Source organism: Colobus angolensis, unplaced genomic scaffold (assembly GCF_000951035.1).
Source record: "Colobus angolensis palliatus isolate OR3802 unplaced genomic scaffold, Cang.pa_1.0 Scaffold87, whole genome shotgun sequence".
Classification (NCBI taxonomy): Eukaryota; Metazoa; Chordata; class Mammalia; order Primates; family Cercopithecidae; genus Colobus; species Colobus angolensis.
This window is the reverse complement of record NW_012122598.1, coordinates 5,207,723-5,212,200: the sequence shown is the minus strand read 5'-3', so window position 1 is coordinate 5,212,200 and position 4,478 is coordinate 5,207,723. Positions and strand designations below refer to the sequence as shown.

The following is a 4,478-nucleotide window of genomic DNA, read 5'->3' as shown; positions in this document are numbered from 1 at the left end:
ATCTCCTGACCTCGTGATCCGCCCGTCTCGGCCTCCCAAAGTGCTGGGATTACAGGCTTGAGCCACTGCGCCCGGCCTGAATGCTTCTTCTATATCTATTGAGATAATTTAGTTTTTGTTTTGAATCCTCTTTGTGGTGAACATATTTACTGATCTACACATGTTGCACCATCTTTCCATCTCAGGAATAAATCCTACTTGATTATGGCAGGTTATCTCTTTGATGTGCTGCTCAATTCAGTTTGCAAGTATTTTCTGAGTATTTTTGCATTTTTGATTTGGTTCTCAGCTTGAATGTTATTGTTGTCTAGAAATGGTATTAACATTTGTATGTTTATTTTGTATCCTGAAACCTAATTAAGTTATTTGTCAAGTCTAGGAGGCTTGGAGGAATATTTAAGGTTTTCTAGGTATAGGTACGTATCATCAGTGAAGAGAGATTATTTGTCTTCATCTCTTCCTATTTGGATGCCTTTTCTTTCTTTCTGCTTCCCTTTCTTCTTGATTTTTCATCAGGGATATTGTTCTATCATTTTCTTTTCGTGTGTGTCTTTGTCAGATTTTGGTATCAGAATGATATTGGTTTCACAGAATGAGTTAGGAAGGAATCCCTCCTCAAATTTTTAAAACAATTTCGGTAGGATTAGTACCAGCTCTTCTTTGTATGTGGTAGAATTCAGCTGTGAAAGCATCTGGTCTAGAGATTTTTTTTTTTGATGGTAGGTTTTTTATTACTGATTCAATTTTATAAGTAACTGTTGGTCTGTTCAGGAATTTTATTTCCTCCTGCTTCAATCGTGAGAGGTTTTGTCTTTCTAGGAATTTTGGCATTTCCCTTAGATTTTCTAGTTTGTGTGCATAGAAATATTCACAGTAGTCTCTGAGGCTTTTCTGTATTTCTGCAGGATTAGTTGTAATGTCACCTTTGTCATTTCTGATTATGCTTACTTGCATCTTCTCTCTTATTTTATTTTATATTTGAGACGGAGTCTCACTCTGTTGCCCAGGCTGGATTGCAGTGGCACAATCTTGGCTCACTGCAACCTCCGCCTCCTGGGTTCAAGCCATTATCCTGCCTCACCCTCCGGAGTAGCTAGGATTACAGGCCCATGCCACCACACCCAGCTAATTTTTGTATTTTTAGTAGAGACAGGGTTTTGCCATGTTGGTCAGGCTGGTCTCGAACTCCTGACCTCAAGTGATTCACCAGCCTCAGCCTCCCAAAGTGTTGGGATTACAGGTGAGAGCCACCGTGCCAGACCTTCTCTCTCTTTTTTGAAAATCTAACTAGGTGGGGCCCGGCACGGTGGTTCACACCTTAATCCCAGCACTTTGGGAGGCAGAGGCGGGTGGATCACCTGAGGTCAGGAGTTCAAGACCAGCCTGGCCAACATGGCAAAACCCGTGTCTCCTAAAAAATACAAAAATTAGCCGGGTGTGGTGGCAGCCGCCTGTAATCCCAGCTACTTGGGAGGCTGAGGCAGGGAGAATTGCTTGAACCCTGTAGGAGGAGGTTGCAGTGAGCTGAGATCGCACCACTGTACTCCAGACTGGCCGACAGTGCGAGACTCCGCACCAAAAACAAACAAACAAAAAACAACAACAAAATTCTAGCTAGGGCAGAGCTGGTGGGGACCGAGCGAGTGCCTCAGACTCCTTCTCCTCTCCTCGCCTGGCCTCGTGGTCTTCTCCCAGCAGCCAGACAGGAACTATATAATCCCGGAAGTTCCGAGGCTTTGCTGTGTGGGATAAACAGCAATGGCGAGGCTGCTGCTCCCTGAACAATAGCCACAGCATTAGGAGCAGGAGCGGCAGCAGCAGGGGCCTCCCCGACCCGGGTCCCCGCAGTTACCGCCTCATCCCCTGGGGCGGACTGTGGGGGCGGCGGCCGCGACGGCAGCCACGGCAGCGATGGCTGGGCAGCCATGGCAGCGGTGGCACAGCTGGACTAAACAGGTCACCTGCAGATATTTTATGCATGGGGTTTGTAAGGACGGAGGTAACTGTGGATACTCACATGACCTCTCTGACAGTCCGTATGGTGTAGTGTGCAAGTATTTTCAGCAAGGGGAGTGTGTTTATGGTGACCACTGCAGATATGAACATAGCAAGCCATTGAAACAGGAAGAAGCAACTGCTACAGAGCGAACTACAAAGTCATCCCTTGCTGCTTCCTCAAGTCTCTCATCCATAGGTGAAATGAATACAAGCGAAGATGAGTGAAGAAATTCAAACTTTGCAACTGTAGGAGCAGGTTCAGAGGACTGGGTGAATGCTATTGAGTTTGTTCCTGGGCAACCCTACTGTGGTCTTACGGGGCCTTCCTGCACTGAAGCACCCCTGCAGGGCCCAGTGACCAAGGAAGAATCAGAGGAAAAGCAAATTGCCTTGGAAACAAAGAAGCAGCTGTGCCCCCATGCTGTGGTGGGAGAGTGCTGATATGGGGATAACTGTGTGTATCTCCACGGAGATTCATGTGACATGTGTGGGCCACAGGTCCTGCATCCAGTGGATGCTACCCAGAGATCACAGCATGTAAAATCGTGCATTGAGGCACATGAGAAAGACATAGAGCTCTGATTTGCTGTGCAGCACAGCAAAGACATGGTGTGCGGGATCTGCATGGAGGTGGTCTATGAGAAAGCCAACCCCAGCGAGCGCTGCTTTGTGATCCTCTCCATCTGCAACCACACCTACTGTCTCAAGTGCATTTGCACATGGAGGAGGGCTAAGCAATTTGAGAGCAAGATCGTAAAGTCCTGCCTAGAATGCCAGATCACATCTAACTTTGTCATTCCAAGTGAGTACTGGGTGGAGGAGAAAGAAGAGAAGCAGAAACTCTTCAGAAATACAAAGAGACAATGAGCAACAAAGCGTGCAGGTATTTTGATGAAGGATGTGGGAGCTGCCCATTTGGAGGGAACTGTTTTTACAGGCCTGCCTAAAGACGAGAGAGGAGCCACAGAGACAGAAAGTGGAAACATTAAGCAGATATGGGGCCCAACAAAGGAACCACTTCTGGGAACTAATTGAGGAAAGAGAGAACAGCAACCCCTTTGACAATGAAGAAGAGGTTGTCATCTTTGAGCTGGGTGAGATGTTGCTTATGCTTTTGGCTTCAGGTGGGGACGACGAACTGACAGACTGAAGATCGGTGGGAGTTGTTTCATGATGAGCTGGAAGATTTCTTATGACTTGGATCTATAGCAACCGTGTGTGGCATGTGAACTGGTCTGCTAACCCCAGACAGCAGCTGTCCTCTGTGGTGGTGTGGCAGTGCCTGTGTTCTCTCCCAGGTAAGCCTGTCAACTCCACGTGGTGTCATAAGAATTTTTACCCAGGGCCTGTCTGTCTTCTCAACCCCTCACCTTTCCCTGAGGAGCATGTTGTTTTCCCTGTTGAAAAATGTTACAAAAATAAGGCTTAAAGTTAGTTTTTTGTAACAAGAATTTAACTGTCAGACAGTTAGTGTAGATGTGTTGCATCATCTGTTTTTCAACCAGATTGTGTTTATAGACTTTTCACACACTCATTTTGAGGACCCCAGGTTCAAAAGTAAAAGTGGCCCTGCTTTGGGGTCCAAGAATAGGAGGGATGGGTGAAGGGACCTAAGCTGGCCAATAGCCTTTTGCTCCAGACATGGGACATAGATTCTTGAGGTTTCTGGTAAAATCTGCACTTCTATGTTTTTATATCTGTTCCCTACCCTGTAATCCCTACCACATGCACTTGTTCTGTGGTTTTGGTCTCTTGCTTAATTGCACACAAGTAATACTACTGGGTAACCAGAACCAGGTGCGAATGTGTTGAGATTTCTATTGTTTTGCATGATAGGAAAATTGAGAAAGAATACATATAAAAGATATAGAGGCATAATATCAATGGAAAGTTGGAAGTTGACTCCCAAGGGCTGACGTGGTGTGTGTGAGTGTGGGTGTGTGATAAGCTTCTCATCTCTGCATAGATACAGTATTCTTAGCCTTAGCAGAAAAACTTGGTTTAGTGGTTTAAGCCTTGTGTGGCAAATAGATCTTAAAGGACAAAGCAGTATATTGGTAGTTGTCATAGATAAATGGGGTTAGCCATAGAGGTTAAAACTACCTGTTTATCCTATATATTAACAAAAACTGGGTCTTGGATGCACAGTTGTATTTAATGTTTTACAATCTAGCCTTTCCAGTACAGGCATTTTCTGAAAAACCTTCGTCCTTATTTGGGGCATTTTGTTGTTGGGTTTTTGTGTTTGCTTTTGTGGGTATTTGCCTCATTCCACCCCTGAGCTTTCAGGTAGATAGATATGATTCAAAACTCTGTTCTAAGGTGTTTATTGTATTGGGTAATGGGTTTCCAATAATTAGTCATACTTTTCCACTGAAGGGGAGGGCTCGGGAATCCATAAGACCAGCTAAAGTTAAGTTGTTGGAATAATTTGTTGATTGGAAATTTTGCTTTTGTGTTTTGTCGCTCTGTTTCCTGAA

General features: G+C 45.0%; 1 pseudogene; it reads left to right on the top strand.

Annotated features, from left to right (window-relative positions):
• The first annotated feature begins 1,769 nt into the window (after positions 1-1,769).
• LOC105503652 lies at positions 1,770-3,207 on the top strand (annotated as a pseudogene).
• The last annotated feature ends 1,271 nt before the right edge of the window (positions 3,208-4,478 follow it).